This window comes from Bombus terrestris, chromosome 15 (assembly GCF_910591885.1).
Source record: "Bombus terrestris chromosome 15, iyBomTerr1.2, whole genome shotgun sequence".
Lineage (NCBI taxonomy): Eukaryota > Metazoa > Arthropoda > Insecta > Hymenoptera > Apidae > Bombus > Bombus terrestris.
This window is the reverse complement of record NC_063283.1, coordinates 3,719,332-3,745,984: the sequence shown is the minus strand read 5'-3', so window position 1 is coordinate 3,745,984 and position 26,653 is coordinate 3,719,332. Positions and strand designations below refer to the sequence as shown.

The window sequence follows — 26,653 nt, the reverse complement described above, 5'->3', positions numbered from 1 at the left end:
ACATCAGGCTTCCCGATACGAGCCACTGGTTTCATTAATCATTTCATTCTCCTTGTTTCGAGCAGCTTAGCGCTGACCCAAAATTGCCAGCCTGTAGTTTATAGTTACGAGAATTGAAGAGTTTCGGAAAAATCTCTCGAACGTAAGAGCAGTCTCTTCGAAACTGGCACATCATGTTTCGCAATATATATATATATATCTTATAAAACTTTATATTGCGTTGGTTAATGGCTCGACTGTCAACCTATCCGCGGTTTCATCGTGTGAGTGATAATATGCACTGACCTTCGTGGAGCATCAGGCGTCACAAACTACGTGCAACTCTTGTATAACTCGTGTGTCACGTTGTGGAAATTATGGTTAGCTATTTTCAGGTATCCGTGTAAAATAATTTGCTGAGAGTAATTAAGTTACGTCGGGTTTATGATACGAACGTAATTCTTCTGCTATACCTTAAGCCGATAATTCAATATGAGTTCTTCGTTATTTCATCTATTATTATTTATTGGTAGGAGAGTTCGGAACTTCGTAGAAGCAGCAGTAAGAGAATACAAAGTTTTATCTGGTTCTCAGTGGTAATTAAGAGGTCGTAATTTCCTAGAATTAACGGCGAGTTCTAACTTTTTCTCTGTTACTCGTAAAATAATTTATTCCTCGACTGAGAAATAAACTGCACTTTTCCAGGGAACTGCGATTCGGTATCGAAGTTAATTAGGAAACGGCCAATTAACCGAGTTCTGTCGTGCCCAGGCCACTAAACGCAACCCGGTTACGGCCACCTCTCCGCCGCCACGTCTCCAGCACGAATTGTTCTTCCGAATTCACGGCGTTCCTTCGTTGATTTCAAGCGTTTTAATGGAACTCAACGCCTAGAGCTTCCAGATCTCCGGAAATTTTCCGCCGAATTTCAATCGAAAATCGAAACGAAGAGACGTCGCTATTTCAGAGTCAAAGGACTCTCGTCGGAAACGGCGAGCGTCGCAAAATATTCTCCATTTCGATGTTCCATTAAAAAGTAAAAAGAAAAAAGGATTTAAAAAGTGGAAAAAAAGTATATGAAAGGGGAGAAGATAAAGGCTGAGCGATAAACTAAAATGTACACAACGGAGCTGGATTTCGAAATTTAGAAAAAAATTTCGCGCATGAAATTCAAGCACACGCGCAGTTTTCAAAGTCATCGCGGATAGATGAAACACACAAAGGCGTTTCAGAGCGGACTTTTTTCGGTTTTATCGCTCGACCGGCCTTTTTTCCCCACTGTTCTCCCGGAACACACACGCTGATGTCAAAGCGGCTCTATTTTCGAGATTACGTTTTGCCTGGCGCGTTCCCGGCGCACACCATTCTCGAATCCTTTTCAATTCACAGCGTTAAAACATTGATGAACACACAACCACGAGAAGATGAAGACAGATTAACGTAAAACGAAGCTAAATTACGCGGGCTGATACGAATCCCTGTGTGAGCACACTGCGACCAGTGATCTGAGTAACAGAATTACGAATGATACACGTGAGAGAAGAGCCGGAGAACCTTTATGGTAGAGTGTATGGGTGCGGGCGAAAAGCGATTCAGAGAATACAGCGATGTTGTACGTGTACAGCCTTTAAATTTCTCAGGGCACAAGTTATTTCAAACTGTTGAAGAATTTGTTTCCTATCAATTATTGATAATGAAGAGTACAATTTTTCTGATATAATTGTAGAAAAAAAAATATAATTATACACCACTTTACTCAATCTCCTGCTCCATAAATCGATCGTCCAATTAACTTGATCCACTTACTATATTACCTTAATTAAAGTATTAAAATGGCTAGTATTACATCATTCTATAAAATATGTTGAAATATTTAAACTCCCTCGGTGTTTTTAATTTTTTAAGCCAAGGTACGTTCTACTGACTGTAACTGACTGAAATAATTACTAAATAGTTTTAATCGAAAGAAGAAACTCAAAGGTCGTAAAAAAAGATTATAAACCTTCAGTTTTTTCCGATGTCTTAAAATACTGGGTAGGACATTGTAATTAAGACATAACAGCATACTTGTTCGAAACGACGTTAAGCTACTCGTAATATCTCCATAGTAAATCAGAGATGGTCCATATTATTCTGAAATCTCGGTGGAAAGCGATTCTCGGTTTTGTTTCCACCGAAAGGGAGAAGATTAACAATGTTTCAAGGAAATGCTTGGTATAAAATTAGGACAAAAGACCATTCATAACGATTCCTTTCTATTTTCCTCGAACTTCAGAATTTTTCTGATAATAGAAAAGTAAGATTTAGTCAGAAGTGATCCAGAGAACGTGGTAGAAGTAAGCAGGGTAGCATATTCTTTTATTCGAAACGATATTAGACTACTTTCTTTTTTATTATTTAATTTGTACTTTACAATTTGTCCAGCTGGACATTCGGTAAATTTTTCTAGCTATTAGACTACTTATACACCTCGATCGTAGATCGCAAGCGATCCAGACCATTTTGAAGGGAGGATGTTAAAAAATGGTTATTTTTAGTGGCAGGAAATAACAACGCCAACACCGACTTTGCATCCACATGTGTGTGTCAGAAAAGCTCCCAATCCGATTTTTCTGTTGTCGATCAATACGCACACAAAATATTTCGAGAATATTTATCTACCAATGTGTATTCAAAATAACGAAAATAAAATGTTGTTTTCTGTAAAATGCTGTTATTCCATTCTGCATGAATTCGATATCTTTGATAATCAACGTAATAGGAAGAATCTCTTATCATGATTCGGTACCAAACGTAACATAACATCATCCTTATCATAAGCATTCCTCCGACTGTAGGAAGATGTAATCTTACGATGACAAACATCACAGCTCGAATCTGTGATGGAAAAGTATTGCAATTGTTTTGACTATCGTGAAGCTACAATAACAATATCTCTTTTCTTCAATTTCTTCCTCTAATTACATATCGATAATTAGCTCAAATGATCTCATAGCACTTGTTTTTCCTTGATTTCAAACTTCAGTCGATCTATGACTGAATATCACTGACTTTCTCATTAATTATTTTGAAAATCGTTCAGAAGAAGATGAAATCTAACGTTTAGGTGAATTCGATCGACTGCTATATTCTCACGCTTCGATTCTCTTTTAACGATCGTTTCTCGGAGAAGCTGCAAGAACATTTTCTGTTCCTTGCAAGACACGCTTCAACATCCTGAATTCTTCAACTCCGGGCGATGCCAAAAATGCCCATAGTTTTACGATCCTCTTTGGCAGAATCTGGAAGAATTCGCGAATTCTCGGTGGAATCATTTTCTTCCCATATCGATCGAATTTCTATTTAAAGCGTGTTAAATTCGTGTCGCGACACGTGCTACGATTTTCCCGATACACAGCCGGGACACCATATTCCCTGGTATCGCTCTTGCACATCCTTTTGTTCGTTGTAGCCGGGGCTACGGCCTCGCTAGAAAATGTAATAACTCAAAGCCCACGGGAGGCGGCGCAGACGGAGACGGAGGCGAGAGGCAAGACACACTGGCGGATACAGATTCCCGGCGACCGGGGAGAACTTGCTGTTCTCGTTACTCACGAGCGTCGATCCGCCGTTGTTTATCGCTGGTTGCGCGCTCCTCCTAATGTAATATCTTCGTCGGGTTCGCTCGCTACGAGGAATCGTTCGGCCCGCGATAAATTCTCCTGGAAGAATGCGAGAGGCAACGATCGACACACGTTTCCAGCCATTCTTTTCGATTTTAAAAGCGTCCATTTCCTCCTGCTAACCCCGTTACACGATCCTCCACGAATCGAAGCGATCCCTTCTAATATTTGTCACGAGAAGCAGATGTTCGGTGCTTGGGTATTTTTAAAAACGATATTTTACTTTCTTTGTAAACTCGCTGATTAACTGCTTCCATTTAATCGTACGTTTTTGCCAGTTGTATTTAACACTTTGACTGCCACGCTGGTCATTGGTGAACGAAGCGCTTGAACTTCTTACAATTGTAAAAATTGAATGAAAATTGACAGTTAGGGCATTTCGAATGTAACCGATAAATAGAAGACACTTTGAAATAAAAAATGCCCATTGAACAATTAAACATTTTTATTAGAAGATCAATAAAAAGAAATTAGAACAAATCTTGCATCTAACGGTGCACTGTGTTTGCACCCATATCTTTGAGGGGTAATCTACGAATACTATTATAGACACAATAGGAAATAATCGTAAATGCTGCTTTATAATCATATAATTGAAATTAGAAGTGTGCACATACCTTACTGTTATATATAGAATGAGCAAATACCGTTTACGAATATCTTCTACACGTTTCAACAATATATTCTGCACGTTTTACTTACGACGAAATAACGAATGCGATTGGTTTGTGGAAATAAACGAAGCCTTGTTATAATATGTTGCTATCAACTGTTACCAAGGCGCCACCAATAAGATAAACGGTCCATTGGGGAAGAATGTTGTCTTACATCATCAATTTATTATTATTTTGCCATTATATGCTTTGAATAATAAAAATACTCCCGTGGCGTCCTGAAGGAAACATGTGATTTCAGCGTGGTAGTCAAAGTGTTAAGAGATAGGTGTAGATACGCGTGACCATTTTTCTACCGAGACTATTCGTGCCTCTGTTATGCCACTTTTTATTTTCGTCCCATTTACTGCATCTTCGAATGATCTTCATCTAATCGTTGCTACGCAATCAACAAAAACGAGCATCTTCTGCATTTTGACGGCGTCCGTGTTATACTTTACGTGACAACGCAATGTCGTTCGCGTTATATGTTACATCAAGCAAACCAATACGAAGCTACAACTACTTCCGCGTTGCATCCAAAATTTAATGACTTAAACTGGTAGAAACCTGGTAATATAAACGGGACCATTTCTCTGTAAGTAAAACTACATTAGAGCCAAATCAAAGCTACGTAAGTAAAAGTAAATTTTCAATAAACATTTCGTCTACTATTTTCATTTTACTATGATCGCACGGCTCCAGTAAACGCGATTACCACTTTCTATTTACCGTAATGCTATGCCCGAAACAATGCAACCAACGTAAGAAATCGCGCGTTGTCAGAAGCCACGATATCTGTGCGCGACGTTACGCGAGAAATGAAGTACGTGCCTCGTGGAAGAATCAGGTGGAGAAATCGAAGAAGAGTCTTCCACATTATTCGAAGAAAAAATCGGGAAGAAACGAAAGCTGAACGGAAAAACAAAAACGAGGAGGAAGAATGCAGGCGACAAAGACGTATCTTGGTCATCGTCTCGCAGACGGTTTCTCCAGCAGCGGATATAAAAGGCGCGAGGAGGAGGCGAGAGAATCGAACGACGAAGGGGCAGAAGCAAAGCGGAACAAAGCGAGTCGAGAGCCGCGTTTCACGCGAAACGGAGAAATATTAAGGGTTGCACTCCCGATATTAGAGATCCTGCGAGAGATCGGCAACGATTTGTTCCAATGAGACGTACCGACAAACGCTTCTTCCAATAGCTCCAACGGTATCCCTATTTTCCTGTAACGACCAGGTCGTTTCTCTTGTCGCATGGGATTTCCTTCCTTTCCTTCCGATTCTAAGGCTCTTTGCCCGTCGTACGCTCGCTCTTTTCCGGGGCGAGAACCACTTTTCCGAATTCTTGACGCGGAGAAAAAAGAAAGGAAAGAAGCAACGAAATAGACGAATGAAGAGAAGGAGGAGCAGTGGAAAAAGAAGCACCATTAGGGTGGATCTCGATTTCGCGGTAGAATCGAGCGGAACGAAATGCATTCTCGTTCGTGCAGCAGAATCTTCGAGGCGTAGCTCGTTACTGCACGCAACCTAATCTGTTGCAGCGATATTGAACTGCCTCGTTGTATAACAGTTACCCAAAACGAAAACCATGGCATCAGAGAGCACGTAGCGCCGAGAATTAATCCTTACGTTGGCGCCCGATTACCCGGTTCTCGTATTCTTTCAATAATTTTTATGCCGTCTCCGATATCGTCATCGTATCGTCGCTTCGAATCCCTGCTTTCCAAATATTTTTACGCGGATTTTCAAAATAAAATCTTCCAGATATTTCGAAACGAAGAGAAGATTCCGAGTATTGTCTCGTTCGGTAAATTCGTAGTACGTTCATTGCGAACTAGCGGTAAGTTCGTTCGCCTTAAGTACCATTTTTGCTGTATAGGTTTTGGAGAATGTTCTAAAAATCGTTTAAAGCGTGTGAGAACATACCTATTTGGATTTTTTCATGCCACATATATATTTATAAAGAAATAGGATAAAAAGGTTCTTGATAGATCTTGTATATAATAAGTCTGTAGTACTGTTTCAAGGAAACAGCCATGAACTTATTATTTAAAATAATTGCTGGATGGTAGAGAAAATTGTCGAGAAACCTTAGAAATTCCTTAATAAATAAGGTTTCCTTGGAATATCCTTTATATTTGACGGGTAGAAAGAAGACGCCGACGGTAGTCAGATACTTTGGTTATCACAGAAGCATGAAAATTTTGGTTGCCAGCTCGAGAGTTAACTTCGCCACTATGTATCTTCGTAACAGGAGTACGTACAAAGGAGTTGCTTTATAAGGGCCAGTTCGGCGTGTATTTTACGAGAAGCCAAGCGGTTGTTGTATCACGGGACAATGTCGTAATAAGTGGCTCGATAACGAAAACTCTCAGCCATCTCGAAGGAACTAAAGGAGAAAGAAGAAGAGAGGGGTCGAATCCGTTGAAAATTCACCACCCTTGTTATGGGAATAAACTTTCGCGTTGCAAGATGTATCGTGCTTTTTTTCTTCCCCCCACTCTACGTATCGCGGTGTATTGCACCTTTTAACTACCGCCCAGTGGCCGTAATTTTGCTTTTCATGCGTTCTATCCAACATCGAACACACGGTACGAAAGTATTACGGAACAAAGTTTTTAATTGCAACCGGAGAATCATCGAGAAATTGCTGCGTTACTGTGCAGAGCTTCGGAAACGTTGCTGTCTTAATTTTTAGAACACGAATGGAAATACAATATCTGTATTATGATTGTAGGACGAGATCGTTACATCTATTTTCCTTGACAGGCTTTTTCTTTAACGTCCTGCGTTTGCCAGAATTTTTATGTAACACTCGCGACGATAATACGTGTCAAGGCTGTGTACAATAGAGTGGGACGAAATATAGAAGCGGAGTTTTTTGTGCTACGAATGATTGATTGTCGTTAATGAGAAACGAAATGAGGTCGGCAATCCTGAAAGTCATCAGATGGACATCGATCGTGTTAAGTCGAACCAGTATTGATTGAATCATCGTAACGGAATAGACATACACGGCCGATGTAGAAACTTTAATGTAAAATGTCTGCCTGTTATTAGTTTGCTTTTTATATACTACGTTCTACTTTTGTTTATTGCTTATTTCAGCGATCGATAAAGTTGCAGTAAACGTTACTGTTAGATATCCTAAATGCAGTACGTGTTGTAATATTCAGCACGTAATACAAATTTCTGTCCACGTCATGTTTTCTAAATTACCCGCAAATAAATACAAATTCGTATAAATATTCGTAGTCTATTTATTACAGCGAACTAGAATCAACTCCTATAGAAGTATTAGGTTGTCCGAAAAGTTTCTTTCGTTTCATAAAGTGATAATAGATGAACAACAATTTCTGTTTTATATTATTTTATCGAATCAGGTATGATCCATGTCGTTCTATTTTTATTATTATGTTCGTGCATAATTCAATAAACTAATATAAAACGAAAAACATTGTGCGTCTATTATTTCCTTATAAAACGAAAGAAACTTTTCGGACAACCTAATATCTAAGCTATTAAAATCTGAATTTGATAGATCAATTTTTAACACCAGCGAACGTTCAAAGACTATGGCTCGCTTAATGAAAAATTTCCCTAAGTTGATTTCCACGTCCTGCGAGTATAATTTCGAGCCCACCGCGATTTTCACTCGACACTCGCCTGTTCGACGTGGCGTGTGTCGTGACTCTGCGTGCATAAACAAAAATTCCCGCCGTGGGTAAAACTTGCTCTCAACAGCTGGAGAATGCACTTCCGGTTCCGTGGCTAAAAGCAACCAAGTCCACATAGGCGCGCGCTACGCGATGAAAATCGCGACGAGCAACTCGGCGAATTACGGGTCGCTGCGGAGTACCGTCACTTCCGTGAAAATAAAATAGCGTCGCAGTGTTTGAAAAATACGGACTGGGAGAAAGTCATGAGAATTCTCATATTCGTATAATCCATTTTCTCCTCTTGCTTGAATTTACAAATCTTTGAAGACCCTTAATTAGAATGTTATTTAGCAATAAATATTATGTTAATAGGACAATGTGTACAGGGAACCTGTTTCAATCAGCCTCGTTGGAATATTTTATAAGGAACGAAAGACGTCAAAAAATATCAGATATGAACGTCTAATTACTTTACGCACCTGAGTACAATTAATTAAAATTAATTACACTATAACACATACGGTATAGAATGAGAAATATTTCTATTTTATAAACAATGCATGTAGAAAATTATCTATTATTTAGCGTATTATAATTCGTGGACAAATGACTAAATAAATTTTCTAGATAAATAACATCGTGATTAAGGATCTTGAGGATACGGAAATACAAAAAAGAAATAGGAATTAGGTGATCGAGATTCATGAAAATCTCGATATCTCCTTAATCAGGCTCGTTCTCAAACACAAGCATCTTGACGTGGTCCCCAAAAGTGAAACAATTCTTGGGATTTTCCGCGCTGCTCGTTATTTAAAGTTCGAGGTCGTTCGACGCATCCATCGCGGGTCGCATTTCCCGTAATGTCTGTGTCGGCGTCGCGACGTCTCGTCTCTGAAACGTCTCGCGCGACACATCTACGCCGCGGCGCCGGCTGCACCGGATCGCTGAATTCAAAAGCGTCCCTGATTGCGTTCTCGGCCCTGATTTTTTACAAAGCTTCTCCATTAACCGGCGAAGCCAACGAAGCGACGTGAAATTTGCATCAAAGCGAGCCATCCACCGTCGCGTTCCACCGGCTCGATAGAAAATATTCCGCGAAAATATTTGCCTTCGTTATGAAAAAAATGCCCGGCCTTCGAAATTTCAGCACGCTTCACAGGAATAAACGTTATCGCGAGCTACGAGAAGTTTTCTTGCCGATTCTTTCGTCCATTTCAACGTATTCGAACGGGTGACAGAGCAATGTACAGCAACGAATATTTGGAACTAGCGATATTATCTTCTGAAGAAGGCGACCACAAGAGTTAGTACATAAAAGCGGTATTATCGATTCGTCGTATACTTTGCTGGTTCCCACGAGGCTGTGATGCACTCGTATCGCCTACGATGCAGCAGAATGCACTGATTCAGCGTTCAGACGAGGCTAAGCCGAACACGGAAGCACGTGCGATTCGGTCGATACCGCTTTAGTTTCTTTAACGTTGTTACGAAGACCGGTATTGATCGAATTGTAAGTAGAATGTCAAGTTTCAGACGTAAGAGTTCAAAAATCCATAAGACACGTTTCTCGTTCCCGGATGAGAACGCGGTGATGATGAAAAATTTGTTTCCTTGTTAGACCCTGGATATTTATGCAAATTCATATTTTTACTGGCATCATGTAGTTAAGGAAATGGAAGCTGAGCTGAAGTCGATTTCAGCTATTGAATATTATAACAAATACTATGCTTCATATGTTTCCGCATTCTGCGTATTTTCGCGCATTGAATTACTTACATCCTTAAGTCTCTCTTATAACGCATAGAAATCCTCAGTTTCTTCATTATAACGTCGAAAAATCCACGTTCCATAGATGCAATTGTATCTATTCAGATTATTAGATTTGTCTGGTTTTAAAGTGCAAGAGTCTACATCAGACTGGAACAGGGAATTGAAATTATCGCGAAGAATGGTGCGCACTTGCGTCACGACTACGAATCCAATTATTAGCAGTAGTTCTTAATATTCCGTGTACACAACTACCACAGTACACGTCGGATTGCTTCGTGAACTATGAAATTCGCCGGCTACCCTGATAAAGCTCGACATTCGTGTAATAGGGTACAAGTACGATGTTGGAATTAATGAGGTCCATCGACGTGATAACGGCAGCAGGAGCACGTTAACCACGAAATGCATCGAAGAATGATTCTTTAGAAAGAAGAAAACACGTAGCTATGACTCGATCAATACCGCTTCGAACTGCTCTGTATTATAGAGCCGCATTGTTCGCCCACCTCCCCTTTGTTCCTTTCGACAGAACCGCTTGCGGTTTCCAAGAGGGTTATATGAAGCTTCCAGTAGTGTACCAGTCCCTGGAAAGCTTATATTTACAGCTAAATAGCCGGCCTCTGTCTCGCGGAGTTGCGCGTTCTCTTTTCCGCTTGGACGAAACCGCGCCAAATATTTTTCTTCGCGACGCGACGTCGCCGTACCGAATAAAGAATGCGTCGCGGAATCCAATTATTGGCGATATTTGGGGAAACATAGTTCGCTGACGAGAGCGAAGCACGATCACAGAAATGCTCTGCACGTTTGCTTAAAATAAACGAACTGGCTTCTCGTATCGCTGGAAACCATTTCTATTGTTATTTCAGGAAAGTTTTAGGGGAAAAGTTGTTGGAGGAGCGCAATGGAGGGGGTGCAAAAATTGCACAACTTCTTAAAAATACAATTTACAAAATATACAGAGCGAACCAGGCAACTGGGCCACGCCGTAGCTCCGATTTCGCTGAAGAGATAGAGAAATTGAATGGCATGATAAGATTCCGGGTACTCACTTTTTCTTTTTTATTTTTTTTTTTTTTTTTTTAGTGTGCAACGATACACCGGGAAACTGCTATTGCGCTCCTTTTTTAAATGGAACTTCAGAATTTTTTATTAACCATACGATGCATTTTTCGACTCCTCTATGCATTGCACTCCTTTTCTAAATGGAACTTCAGAATTTTTTATTAACCATCCGATGCATTTTTCGACTCTCCAAGAAAAGGTACTAAAGGTGGTTGGATCGAAAAATGCTTGGTTTAAAAGATACTTCAATCGTAATTTTACAAAGCTTTGCACGCGAGAAAGAAGGAAAAACGAAGAGCGGGATATCTTTGTGTTTTCCTTGCCTTTCATACGTTAAATTTAGTGAAATTAAAATGTGCGGAATTTAATATACCTGGGTGTAGTTAATTGGTATGCTAATGCTACAATAAATACATTTTATAGCCACTCTGTTACAGATCTAATCTAATAAAGATTCTATTAACACAAACGATTGCCGTTTCTCTACGAATTAGCCTAAAAACAGCGATATGTGTAAAGCGGTGGCTACTTTATCAATTTCTAAAGAATAGCCTCTAAAAAAGATTGCAAACGAGCTTAGATACATCGAGTTGTCGCGTTTGTTTACGTAATCCAGGAGGCAGTCAGTGGCCCTGAGCACGCGAACCCCTTGTGATCGCGTCGTCTTCGTCTTTCTAAGCAGGCGGCGATCGCGAAATCGCAGAAGACAAGAAACCCATAAGCTATAGGTGACAGGCTATTGCCAACAGTCACGTCAAACGCGTTATCCGCTATGAAACGACCGATAACGAACTCTGAAAAGAGTTATGAGCGGTGTTTCTGACGATTCTAACGGGGGTCGACGACGAACTAATAATAGAGGAGATCGATACTCAGTGCTAGTCCAAGTCACGGCATCCCCCTTCATCCCTCTACGCTTGGCTGCACGCCTCTGTTTAACTGGCACGACTGTAGTTTTGCTCCGAGTCAGGGATCCCCAACCGATTCGATCGAGTCGTCGATCTACTCTGAATAATCCATGCGGCATCCACTATTATTGGCTACTCTTCGATAAGTTCGTACTAACTCGTATTGGGTTATTCTTATAATGTCTATATTCATTGAGACTCGGTTCGAAATAGAAATATCAAAGTAGGAAATTAATAATGACAAGGAAGAGAAAATTTGTTTGTTTCCACGGTTCAAGTAATGGTCTTTGGATGTTGGATAGAATAGTCTTCAGTGACAAGTATATTCTATGTACAGAATACCAACTATCAATGAAAGGGTTGAACGAGTTCTTAGACCAGCAATATTTTATTGAAAATGAACTTGCAGTTGTTACGAAACATCTGAAGATAGGCGCGCAGGTCTTGGTACTTGAAATCAGTTAGGAACGGAAATTTTAAAGTAGAAAATCACTAGTGACAAGTAACTGCTTTTACGGTTCAGGTAACAGTCCTCGAATTTTGAAGATCTCTAGTGTAAGAAATATTCCTTGTATGTTACATTGCTTACTGTAAACGACAGGATTAGAGTAGTTTTTAAACTGATCATATTCTATCGGAAGAAAGAGACTTACATTCGTCGTAGAATATCGTAAAATAGATATGAAGTTACGGAACGTGCTAGTATTTGAGGTCGGTTTGGAATAGAAACGATTGAATAAGTAATTGGACGTCTAACTGACAATATTCTGTTGAAAATAACTTTATTTTCCAAAATACAATGTTGTAGGCTACCTGAAAATAGCCACGAACTTATTAGCACGTTCTAATACTTGAAATCGTTTTTTTTTTTTATCGATTGCACAGACATCGTTTGAATCGTAGAACCATCGAGAGCCTGACATATCATCGAGATCTACTACTTGCGGAATAAATTTTTGATTCATTCGTCGTTTAACTACCTCGTCGATCGGATCGATCGAAAAAGTAGACTTTTATTCGCGTTTTCGAGCACTCGCGTGTCACGGACAACGTCAAATTTGTGCATGAAGCTGTCAGAAAAGTTGACAGTCACTGCTGCGACCAACTTCCGACAAGCAGATGGAAACAGGCCTTTAGCAGGCTCCGCGAATAAGCGAACGAGACGTTAAAATATTCAACGCGAGCCAACCGCAAAGCTTCGTCTTCTCTTCCTTTATCATTCTAGTTAACAGGCCGACCTTTCTATCGGTCAAAGCCGATCGAAAATCTTCGCCACGCTAACGATCGATTATTGGCAATCGAAGGCTCGTCTACGTCTTCGCTGTAGAATTTCGCTTTGACTATGTTCGTGGAAAGACTAATCCTTGTGACAGAATAAACAAGAGTAACGCAGGTAGACTGCTTAACTTATGTCAGCTACCATTACACCAATCACAATGTTTTTAATTAATATAAGCATCTTTTTTAGTTCGATAATGTACAACAAATTATACGCGCGTCATCGTTAATCTCGTAAGGTCGATAAAGTAAGCTAAACGAAACTCGTACCCTAATTTTATAAAAAGGAATGCTTGTTGTATTCGTCGAAGTTTGAAGAAGTAAAAAATTGTGAAAATTACTTTTCAATATCTTTTCCACGATTTTATTTCCTACGAGAAATATGTAGAAATATTTATGCCGTGAATGATTTTACCGCAGCATGTGAGTACGTTACGTATAATAACGAACGAACGAAGGCCAACTGAAAGGAAACGATTGCAATGATTACAACTAGTCGTTTAACGGTACTCGACGCTAATCATTGAATAACAGCGTCACGTTGTCGGGCGTAGAGCGAGACAGTAAGTGCCTTTACGTCTTATGGGATCATCGCAAACTTCTTAATGTCGTTGGAACTGCAGAATTTTTGTTTCTGGTGGCGCGAGCCGGAATTTCCAGTCGACGCGCCGTAAAACATAGGAAACAGGATAACCTGGGTGTCGGGAACCGACGTAAATAATATTTCCGAAAGTGGGCGTAAATTCGAAAGTTTCCAACAGCGACCTATTTCAGGCCACCAACGATCGTAATAAATGAGCCGAGTCGTGAGGCTAAATGACGCGACTTCGCGAATACTTTTCACAGGGGTGGAAAGGAGGAACGCAAATAGAGGAATTTGGTTCTTCGGGTGGGAAATTGAAGAACGGTTAGAATTCCGTGAGCGGTTTTCTTGCCTAGTCGCTCGTTCGACTTTATGGCTCGTATCTTTGATTAATCTCGCTCAGGCGACCAGCCCTGGTGCGATTGTGACAAAAGCATTCTAGCTGAGTAATAAAAAATTTTAATCCTCGACAGATGAAAAAGTGTGCGAGGAGCGTCTCGCGATTCTCTGGAAATTTAATGGGTCACGTGTGATCGCGATTGACGATTCACCAGGTGCCTGGCAATTTAAAGCGTCGAATGTAAAGGTGGATATTTCATGGCCGGGCTATAAAAACAGAAAAATAAATAAAAAGTTATTATTTGGCAAAAGTTTTATGATAACCTTGATTTAGAACGTTCGAAGATTTCGTATGAACGTTGGCGGACTTTTTTTAACAAGTATTACCTGCTGAAAAATGCATCGGACATGAAAGAATCACGTTTACAGTTTGAGGGTATCGTAAAAACGTTTACAGCCTAAGGATTAATATTAGATGGGCAAGTATGAATGAAATATTGTTTCTTCTGAGGTTGGAATTCGTTGAATTTCACCAATATAAATTTTGTCACTTTGTTAATTACCAATCACGTTAAAGAAGAAGAAATTTGCTATAAATTAAATTGTCAAGAAATACTGACTTTCTTAACTAAATAAATATTTTATAGTATTTTCAGACTGCGAGTAGTTCTATTTAAAAATTACATTTATAATTGCAATATTATTATCTGTCAGAAGAATGTGTGAAAAATTTGTTTCGTTGAAAAGCAAAGGATACTCTAAGCTTCTCAATGAGAATGTATATTAAATGTTGAGAACCATCGTAATTAAAATCAAAGTCTTATTACTAGCCATCGTGAACAATCAAATATTCGTATGATATTCGATATTTAATTTTATATGTATAAGTTTCGTACGTATACATTTGAGAGAAAAGGTATGAATGATAGAGCTGTTATTTTAATACGCAAATCGTTTTAAGTGAAATAATAAATAAAAAACACTGCCATTCTATAAATTTCGGACTTCTAAAACCGTTTGTTATAAATCTCGAGTAATGAAACTAATAAATTATTCGAAAAAAGGCCGTCCAAAGGATAAACGCGTTTAAGATACGATTTCCCGGGAATTTAATCGCGCGTTATTAACGATCCACCTGGAAAAGTGTTTTCCCTCTTACGCGTAAGAGGCTCGTATTTATCGAACGAGCAATTAGCGATCCAGGCGCAAAGGGGTGGCCGCTATATTAATTTTCCTCGCAGCTTTCGTAACCTACACGTTGCAACGAGAGTGCATAGTGGCGGAAGCTTTACAGCCGAAGCAGATGGCGTCCATATAAGGTGGCCTTCGGTTATGCTGATAAATTCGATCGGCCTTCCTATCGTAAAATCCTGAAACTGAGGTCGACTTGCTTGCACGACGCGGTTGCACCATTTGGAATAAGCCGAAACTCGCGACGAAGGCTCCCGCGCGAACGACGATCGATTTTAGTTGCGTTTCAACCGATTTATTAAAAGTCTTTGTCCAATCAACTCATTAAGAGCCAATGTTGCGTCACATTAGAAAACATCGTAACGTTACATTCGCAATATTTTCCATCGAATTTACGTTACGGAACGTCTGTTTCTTAACATCGTGGTTATAAAAGGGAATTCCGAAGATTTTCTTAATATCTTCTCCGTCATTACCTTAAAGTATCAAAGTATTTATAACGTTGCGATAAACTCTTACTTGCTCCCTAATGGGTTAGCGATATGGCTTGCTTTGGGAACCATCGAGTTTCCAAGAACCATAAATATACGTATATGTCAGCTGATCATCGTGAAAGTTTAAGATCAGAAAAAGAATGATGGGGAGTTTTGCGAGCGCCCGAAGGATTAAAGGCTCGACAGAAGGATAAAATTAACGGGGCTTGGGTCGATTTCTTTAATTACCGAGAGAATTTATTATAATTAGCATTTCATGAAGATCGTTCGGGCAAGAAACTCGCACGTGTTTCAGCACCCACGGTCTATTATCAGAGAGAACGGTGTAATTATGTAATCAGGGCTTACGCTACTGGCGGATAGGAAATTACAATTACGCCACGGAATTACAATTAACCTACGGCGTGCGCGTCCAGTTAAACAAATGGACTATTAATACCCTGTTCGCATTAGCGAATTTCCCACGCATGACACGCTTAGGCGATGCAGTTAAACGTGTTATATATTTCCTTCGTTTCGGCTTTCACTTTAGAGCCGTGCTGTTTTCGCGGTTGCCTGATTCTCTCTCTAATCCTTAGCCTCTCATAACGACGGGATATTTACTTTGCCAGCGAAATTTCCCAGACAGCCGAGTTACCTTCCAGCGATCCGCAAATTGCAGAAGTCATCGAGAACGTCGTTTCGCTAATGTACCGAGGAAATTGAAACTCGGTCGCGGTTTTCCTCCGATGAAACATTAGCATAATAGTTGCACCGCATACTCGTAGATCGTGTCCCATGTATGCAAATCCCTGTATCATAATCGTAAAACGACGAGTACAACAAAGTCGTTTCAATCCCGGGCAGAGAATGTGCTGCTGAGTTTTAAGTATACAGTGGTGATTTTTAAGTACTGCCTTTATATATGTAAATGCGATAAGAAGAAATCTTCGTTCGTTTTATTCGTGCAGATAACACGGTAGATAGGAAGATTCGTTTGTCGTTTATCAAGTTCCTTATGGATGTGATTTTCGTTTCCAGTAGACTTTACTCGTGTACTTGAAGTACTTATCCAATAGAATTCAACGATACCAGTTCTTACCGTATTATGTTCATTGTTGTATTATGTTCATAAAGTAACGTTGTATCCTCACACATTTTATTCGTAGATAGAAAGATTCGTTTGTCTCTCAACACGTTCACTGTGCATCTTATTTTGGTCTCCTGCAATGTTACATCATATTCGTAGATGATTTCTACGTACAGAACTCGTTGCCGTATTGTAAAATGTTTCCTACATATCGATATGAATTATTCTGAAATAGTTTTTCGTAACTTCGTGACTTTTAGTTTCAGTTCTACGTTTAAGTCGGTACTATATACATTTAACTTGGAAGCACGTACTTTGATAAATACCTGACCGTATTCTTAAGCGACTACAGATGATATGCAAAAATATAGAAAACATTCAAAGTGAAACATTCGTTAGAATGTAACAGGCGAAATAAATCTCTGCTTCGGGTCCGTATCGTTCAGTTACATCGGCAAAAGAATAAATTTGCATAAATATCCACGATCTAATAACCACCTGGCAATTTTTCATTCCGTAAGTCGCCTAAAAACGACGCCCGAAAATCGAACGCCCCCTTTGACACTGAAAACATTTGGTGTCAGACGAGGCAATCCGTTTAAAAGGATCGATGGTTATATTCGAGCCCTACGAACCGAGGATTTCCGATGACGAAGGTGAGACAAGCAGCGGAAATACTGCGCCGTAAATGAAAAGGGAAAGAATCGAACCAGCCTTCATAGACTGTTCCGACTTAATATTCTAAAGCCTTTGGTCGCGGGTTAATATTCCAACCGGCTGGACCCTACACGAATAAAAATTTCATACGTTACATTTCATCCTCGCATTTTTCAGACGAACATTCGCGTCTTCTTCCAATTCCTCTCGTAAATACCACCCTTGCCCATAGCTATAGGCCTCCAAAGGGACAAATATCGATAGATGGCCGAGTCTGTAGGAAGAATTACTGGGACTCTGCTCGGAGAGTTCACCCCTTAGCGAAGGGATTCGCGTAACGCGCGTGACGAATCGTAACGGCTCATCGGGCTGAGTGCGAGCGAGCGCATTACGCGAAATGAATTCGTCAGAGGTGGAGGAAACGGAGGGATGTGCTGATAGGAGGAGGGAAAGTTGTCTAAGGAGCGATTCCACGACGGAATTCCACTTGCCGCGGTGAAAGGGAACGCGACGGAACAGCTCCGCAGTCGGAAGAGACAAGACGATGCGCGGGGAAACGAAGCGTTTCCGCGCTCTTGCAGTGAGTAAACAGAGTGGGTCGTCGTATCGTAGCCGGGAACGGGCGCGTTCCGGCACGATCTCCTAGAATTTTATCGCGCGTTCAAGCGCCTTATGTCGAGGAAACCACGAAGATACTTCTTCGACTCCGTATCCCGTCGAGTAGGAAACGAGCAGACTCTGTTCAGGCTCCGAATTGTTGGGAAGATCCAGGACCCTTCGAATCTATCGTGGCGCTTGCTAATAAAGTGGAAACTACAATCGTATTAACGATGCTAGGGAGAAGTATCCGGACACTTGGACAGATTTGTACAGTGCAAGCTACGATCCAACGTAATATTTATCGTAATACGTATTATTATAAACACTATTATAATCAAGTATATCGATACATTGGATCGTTTGCTTTTGTTCGGAAAAATGTTGCGTGTGAAAGAAGGGAGAGTTGAAATCCTAACACCTAAATCCTAAAAACGAGCATCTTTTGTCGCTGATTGTTGCCTGCTCGTTTGAAAATCGAAAGGAAACCCAAATATTCCTCTGATCGCGATACTTCAGTGCAGACAAAATGTATCTGCAAGCTGATATTTGTTGGGTAGTGTTTGGAAGTTGTTGCTTCGGCCAAGACGCGGCTTAATATTGAAACTAATAAGAGCTGAAGAATAGAGTTCGTTATCCGGTGAATCTCCTTCGCTCGGTTACTCAAACTGCTTTGTCTCCCGACCTATTCGGATAAGCGAGGTTCTACTGTAGCGCACGAACGTTAGTAAAATATATAAAAAATCAATCAGACCAGCACGATGCAAAAGTTATTCAATCAACAGCGCTTCCTTCCACTTCACGAGAGCTGTCCGAGAATTATTTAACCGTGGTCGCGGCAAACAGTGATTTAGCGTAACGAAGGAATTACTGAAATCAGCATCAACTTCTAATGGATAATTGGCCTCGTTACCAGAGCGGCCATTTAGAAAGTTCCGGCAGTCTTTTTTCCGCCTCTCTCTGTCTCGCATTCTCTGTTCTCCAAAGCTTTCAAAAGTCGGTGGAGAAAGGCTGGAAGTCGATTGGCGAGGTTCCGAAGCGTAGAAGAAAACCGAAGAGTCTTAGTCTTCATTAAAGGTGGAGCTTGAAATTGGACCGTAAAAGTGGAGGGGGTAGATGGAAGATATAACAGAGGCGTCGTTATTCACCGTGGAACAGGCCAAGAAGCTACGTGCACGTTGCTCTCTCTCTTTCTCTCTGTCTCTCTCCCTTCCTCCCTTTTTCTCTTGCTGCGCTGTCTGACAACTAAATCTCTGCCGCTTAATAGGGATAACTACCGAGGTAACGATAAATTATTTTCGCGGTTCGACTTACTCGCAAATCGACTCGGTTCGCTAATTAACCGAAGGTTTAATGAAACTTCGGAGAAAACCCGCGAAGGTTATCGGACGCGAAGATCGTCTCGAAGGGGAGATTCGAACTGGTGATCGAACTATCATTTATCTATCTATGCATTCTTATTGAGAATATTATCGCTTCGACCTTCCTTTACCTTTCGAATAAAAATATTTGGAACTGTGGAATTTTTCTATAAATATAAAAGATATTTTGTCTCTAATGTCATTTTTGTCACAGCGTGGATGAACTGAATTATTAGACCAGATATTTGTGTATGTTGGAGAAAAATAAGACGCCAAAAATCTACAAAAATGCAAGTAATACGCAAAAACATACGAACTATCCAGAGCAAAGAGATATTGTAACGAATTACAATATTTTTAGTAGACGAAACAAATTTCTATTTAGGCTTCGTTTCTTCATTCACGTCTACCAAAATTATCAAATTGCATGAAGATCCGCGATTCGTTAATAATATTTCGAAAATCGTCAGAAAAGATACAAGTCGACCAAGATAACCAAACACTCATGATCGATGGTGTATTTTTTCAGCGAGGTTTCCGCACCGAGTTACTCTGAATTCGCGGCACGTGAGCCACCCCCTTCCCCCAGCGCCACGCTGCGGCAAAGAGTTTCGTCGGTTCGCGAAAGAAATCCCGCAGGTAATTCATAAACAGGGGTTAGCTGACTCGTCGCGGCAGATTAAAGCTCCGTTGAGAATGATAATTCTCTGCCTCCCAACGAGAGTCCACTGGACTTGGAAATTCTCTATGGGAAGAGAAGGAAAACGGCTAGTTACGTCCGACTGGAGCTCACGGTTCATTGTTAGCGCGAAACCTTTCTCTTTCAAGGCACGAATTATGTCTGGATAGAGCTCGACGACGTACAAACGTTTTCACATCGTACCACTCTTCTCTCTTTTCTAAAATTTATTATTCGATCGCCGTGGACAGGCAGCGTTGCGCTCGCTTCTTACCAGCGAGAATTTCCCTCTCTGCTCCAGTTTTTCACGAGAGACTAGCCTGGCCCCAAGTACGCTGGCGCAATTCATTTTACCGGTTCTCCACGTTTTCGACATCTTTGCAGGGGATAGAATCGCGAGCACAGTCTCATCCGCCGGCATTATCCCCCCGCCCTCACCTCCTCTAGTTTCCCTCTTGCCCTTCCTGCGCTCAGCCCCGCGTTTTTAATCGCCACTATTCGAGGAAACACGGGGATTCCCGCTGCGAACGGAACTTTAATTCTCTAAAGTCCTCATCATCCTCGTCGGCAATTTTTTTCGACTCTTCTTCCGCTCGTTACATTCCCACGGGAGAACGATTAATCCTCCGCGGGCGTCTTCTCTCCTCCGCTGCAAGAGAAGAATCTCTGATTCCCTGGATCCTCTTCGTTATCAGCTACGACACGAGTCTTCTCTCGCTACGTTCGACGCAGGCTAATTGAACTTTAACAAGCAGGAGCTCGTCTTTCTGTCTCGTCTTTCATCCTGTCCCAAAGGGATCCTCGTCTCTCGATGACGCAGTCATCCCGGAAAGGCGAGACCGGCTGTTTGATACAAGAGAAACGAGTCGAGGTTGGGCGACGCTTTAACGACTGTTGGATCGCGAAACAGTCGCCGGACTTACGTAACTCCGGCGGTTTGTCGTTGAATCGCCACAGTGGCCAAAGCAAATCTCGGAAATCGTTGGATTGGGCGTTTACGGTATTTTACGGTATTTCGTCCAGCTGGATAATGCCTATCATAGCAATCTTTTCTGTAGAGTAGATTCAATTCCTCGACAAACTTTGACCATAAATTCAAAATCTCGCCAGCATTTTCAACTATGACTGTATAATGCAAATTGCAAAGTTTCATTCATCGGAACGAAATTTTAGCTGATGCCCAATTAACTGAACGTTTATTGGCTCAACTCGCTTATCCGAATTGGTGTTTCTATTATGTTAAGGAAAAAGAATAGGTAGCGAGGAAAATCGACGAGTTCTCCGACGCAAGATAAATGGAGCTCTATCGTAAAATTTAGATGTGGTTAATATTGTTTCACAATTCGGCTACTGATTAAGCGAAACGCCATAGTACAACTTCGAAAACGATGGAAAATAGAACGAGGGCACACTGGCAAGCGCGTGAGATTCGACAGTTATTTCGAATTTCAGTTTCACAGTAAACACTTCGATAAAGTGGAGAAATTAATTGGCAAATGGCTGGTGGTTCTTTTGAATTAATTATGGAAATAAGCATGGTGTACAGTTTCATCGTGTTATACGTTTTGGCACGAGTCTTGGTCGAATTTTCCGTGGTAACGAGGCTCGTTAAAAGCGACGTTATCATCACTTACGATTACGGTATAAAGTTTTGCCAAGCCGGTGGTATTAATATCAGCCGAAGAGCGACCCCTTTCAATTAAGCGGCCACAGTTTAATATTGCCCTGGGCACGAATTGACCCGAATCGTAAGGCGACATACCGCGATCCCCTTGTTACCAAGTCATTAAGACTAGCCGGAAATTTCTAGCAAGATATCCACAAGTCTGTGCGTATCGGCGAGGAAAGCGTACGAACATTCTTCATGCTTATCGCTAAAGGTCCACCGATGCCGACGCTTTTCCGCGGGCGGTCGTCGCGATAATCACAATTAATCAGCCCCGATAAATACGACTTTCGACTCGACCTCTTGTATCTTTATGCTCCCCCCATACCGGATTTTTACAGCTACTCACACTGCTATGCTTAAAACACTGATACGTTAAACACTGCTTCGTCCAAAAGTGAGAAAAAGAGTATCTTTTCAGAGATACAGCGGTACAAGTGCGACACCTTGATGAAGCTAACTACAATACTGGCGAAACGTCGGGTTTATTTTTATTTCCCTTCTGTGTGCGGCTCTCTCCAGGAAACCTCAAATGCTGTTGGACGAATCAGTGTTAAACGTATCAGTGTGAACTGAATGTAACAGTGTGAACAGCGACGATCCAAGCGATGGGATTCTCAGATTTTCCAGAATTCTTCCCTATACGACTGCTGTCTGATCATCCTCACCCCATATCTGCCCTAAACATTTTCGTTCTATTCGTTTCAGAGTCTTTCGCAGCTAGGGCGATAGAAAAGTACAATCTCAGATCTGTTACAGGCAGCTCGCCCACAGGAAACACGCATCTATCTTGCCCCTGTCTCTAAAACACGGGCCTGCTACATTTAACCTTTAATGATTTTACTGATCAGCAGGATCCGAACGAATCACTCGTCCCTTCCGTTTCACTCAATACTTCTCTCGCGTTTACAACCGTACAAAAGCATTTCGTTCAAAGTGGTTGAAATGGTCGAAAATTTCGAACCGAGGAAATTAATGGCCTTTATCGGGCGTGCGTTTTAATTACCTCGCGATCCTCGCAGCCGCTATCTAACCCGAATAAAAGCGCGAGTGTTTGCGAACCGCGTCAATAGTAGCCGGTTGGCGGGCGAATCGAACGCGCTTTATTCGACAAATAAATGCAGCGCGTAGTACTCAAAACGGTGATTATTTCACCGATACGGTTATGTGGGCCATCCGACGACGATCTCTTTACGCTTTCAGCTTGATGGAACTGCGATGGCACCGGATGCAAATTGCTCGGCCAGAGTCTACAACTGTACCATGGCACGTGCGTATACGTAGAAAGTTTGTAAAGGATCTGGCAAAAGGATCAGGCCGATGATGTATTATATTTGCAAGGTTGCGCAGTCCAGTAATAGGATCAACGCGTCCGAATTCGTTCGCGAATGTAACAGGCTTGGCTACACGAAACTTTCTAATCCTCCTAGCATGATCGCTCGAAATCGGCTAACGCCAAGACCGATGAGCTTTCTGTTAACCTATTTAGGGTATTCTTACCGTCAGACGTTTTTCCTCCGTCGGAGATTAAGTTCGATCGAGAATGATCCAGATTGTAATTCCAATAGGTTAATGTGGCTTAAAGAAGCGGAATGAAAGAGGCATTTATCGAACGGGACGTTGCAATTATTCGAAAAGTAAACGGATCTTCGCCAAGTATATCTGATTTGTAACTTCGTTAATGAATAATGCAAGTTGCATAATTTCGAGTCGCTGTGATTTCGTACTTAATTTTCATTCAATTCGCGTAGAAGATCCCGAGGTAAACTTTCTTCGTATTTCTTAATTTTCTTATGAAACATGTTGGTTTCTGTTTGAAAGATTGTCTGCTTTTTTTGGAGATTAGTATCTCGTTCGAAGATTATGTTTCGCTTTTTATTGGATGGATTTCTGTGGAAATCTCAAGGTAAACTTTTTTTATGTTCCCTCGGAACGTTGCGTTTTTTATTGAAATGTTATTTTTCAGTTTGAAGATTATGTTTTTTATTGGATGGATTATCTCTTATTTTTAAATTTAAGGATCATCCTCTTACTTTTCCACTATCTGCTATCCAGCTTGTGCTGCGAACACTGTTCGAATACCGACATATTTTTTCCGATTTAAGGAGAAATGTATAACATTTTGATTTTTATACCTTTTAATAAAGATGCTCAAAGAAATAATATTAGCACGATGTTGCCCATTCAATAACAAAATGTAAAACAAATAAACTATTGCGTACTGTTACAGCAAAAATAATTGCTAATTAACGCTAAAATAATACTTCAACTTTAAAGAAACATGTGACCATCTTTCGATCGTTGACGACTTCACTATCACAAAAAGAGAAACTCACGAACAAATACGATCTATCGATCAAGTATTCCGTCTTCCATGCGTATCAAATTGCATCCTACGTAATTAACCACGGTATTATACAAACCGTCAATCGATAATGCTTGCTTAGGTTGCTTAGTGTACTCGCGATTATTGCCTACGAATTAGAACGGAATAGTCGTGAAAATATTTGGTCGAGCGTATTATCGAACGATGGCGAATAAAACAGGAGGGGGCAGCTAACGACTGGTTAATTGCCGCTCGACATTCTCGGCACATAAATTACGCGCGTCGAACGACCGATCGGCATTATTTCCCAATTTTATCAGGCGACTCTGCATAAAATTCAAATTGAGTGATGCAACGCCTGGTGACGCTCTCCAGGTTGACGCCCGCTCGCTGATTGAATTATGGAGAATAAAGTATTACGCGAACACTCGACAGACACCCAATGAATTTTGCACAGTAAATTATCGTAACTCTCCAATTCCAACTATATATAATTCTAAATTTCAGTAATTTTGTGAATAGTGCAAATGAGGAAACAAGATGACTGTCGCAATGTTGTACAGACCTATATCCCGATTTTATAGAAGAAAAATGCGCGATGTATTATTTGATATTTGTTTAAAGTAATAAAAGAGTTATTATAATTATTAATCAGCATTTACAACGAATATTACTACTAAGGATTTTTGTTTCACGGATAATTATGAAGTACAGTAGAATCTCGAATGGAAAATTTTAAGATGATTCCTAAATGTAAAAAAAGAAAAAAAAGGGGGTAGAGATTGAAACGAGTTATCCAAATTTTGATAAGAAGATTTTGTTCCTGTTTAATATCAATATTTATAAAGTAACTTGAAATAAATTATCTTCTCTGGTGTGAAAATGAAATTATTCGATTGTTGGAACAGCACGTGTCGTGATCAGTTCACACACCTAACCAAAGTTTTGCAGAAAAATGGAATTTTTGAAAAGGTTAGATGGAATATTCGCTTGGGAAGCATTTGCCTGACCTTTAACCGATAGGATTCTTTGATAGGATTAGGGTGTTACACAAATGAGTGAATTTTCGCTCGGAATATAATTATAATTATTTTTCTCAATCGTAAAATTGGAAATAAATTGAAAATTACATTTTCTTTAAAATATGTACCCAGTTATTAACGGAGAAACATCAAATACAGGGAAATCTAACTAATGAAATGGTACGTCATAAAAATAAAGCGGAACTTTGAAATATAGTTTTTAATTTAAATGTCCCTCAGGTAGATTTTTACTCCGCCACTGCAAACAAATGCTATTAAATGAACTTTCAAATTCAGCGCGTTTTACTTTCAATTTAAAACGTATAATGGAAATTTGCGACGAGAATGTGTAATATTATTCGTAAAAGTAATTAGTGGATAGTAAATTAATTATTTTCAAGCACGTATTGAAAAATTATGAGTGAGATGCGCGTTCGTTTCCTCCTCTGCGTATTGTATAAATAACAAGTTTTATAACGGAGAAACTGTTTTATCATCTATAGTTTCACCAATACCGGTACCTTTTAAAAATAACAAACAATTAAACGACACGATCTTTTTCGATTTCTTAGTACCAACAGCGACAAGCAATAAACTAACCGATGAAAATTGGAATTTTATCTTTCATGCGAACCAACGTTAGTTAGCAGATCTTAAAAAAATAGAAAAGGTTCTTCTACGAAAAACACAATTTTGTCTGTATCTATAACCTGATAAAATATTTACCGCGTAGATACAGTGGCGGATTAAAGAAAGTTTAAAATCGATACACCGTGAATTTTAGTAATTTCTAAACTACTAAAAATTGTTTACCATATTAATCATCTATTCTATGCTATGTATTATATTTATCGATCGCATTAAATAAATAAATTTATTTTGTAAAATTATGACGTCTGTTTATATCTCTTATTTTATAAACTTTTCACTGCCGTGTGTATATTTCACATTCTCCGTTTCCTTTAACACACACAAAACAATAGTTTTGTCCAGCGAGCATCTGTATCTAAACCGTATGCGTCGGTGTAATTCAACGTCACGTTTTATCGCGGTGGAAGAACGATAAGAGGAACGTTTCCCATCCTTGGAAAATCTACGAGACCGGAAAGTGACGTCTCGGAAGTGAGGAAGCGACGGGCTCGTTGGTAATGACGACCGTCGAAGTTTCATTGGGCTGAGTGCTTCTCGACAACGGCGAAGGAAATTTCGCGATTCTTTCCCTCCAAGAGAAAGTCGTCTTCGTGGAAATCGATCATCGTGTTCCACGATTCGACCCTTGGCCGATATTTCCTCCGCATTCCCCGCGTTGTTTCTCTTCCAGAAATTTATGCGCAGGAAAATTTCACAGCCACGCGTTCTAATTCCGGTCGAGTTGGAAAAACAGAAACGTAAGGCAATATGCGGACTATGGATATTTACGCGATTACGAGAAAGTGGTATAATGCAGAGAATGCGTGGAATATTTAAAAACACGTAAAAGTTTAAAAATACAATGTAGCTCGAAAGTTACATTTTCATTTAAAAGTCGTATAACTTTTTTGTTACTGAATATTTTTTAATTCTGTTAAAGTTCGTTTAACGGAACATGTATTACACGCGTATATCGTACACGTAATAGAAACTAATAATACAAAAATTTACAACGGAGCAACGATTAAAATTTCCAAAAAACAAACTTCGCAAGTCTGAAACAAAAATTT

The 26,653-nt window shown here is 40.2% G+C and overlaps 1 protein-coding gene and 1 long non-coding RNA gene across 9 annotated transcripts in view; one reads left to right on the top strand and one right to left on the bottom strand.

The window, feature by feature from the left end:
• LOC100647316 (complexin) overlaps window positions 1–26,653 on the bottom strand; it is a 323,682-nt gene that overhangs the window by 210,539 nt on the left and 86,490 nt on the right. The window lies entirely within an intron of this gene.
• Window positions 1–26,653, top strand: part of LOC110119914 — a 303,031-nt gene that overhangs the window by 243,557 nt on the left and 32,821 nt on the right. Inside the window, exon 7 of one of the 8 annotated variants that reach the window (XR_007226602.1) lies at window positions 685–2,621. The exons of the other annotated variants lie outside the window; for them this stretch is intronic. This is a non-coding gene — a long non-coding RNA (uncharacterized LOC110119914). Of the gene's footprint in view, window positions 1–684; window positions 2,622–26,653 lie in introns of those variants that run through there. 8 annotated transcript variants of the gene reach the window in all.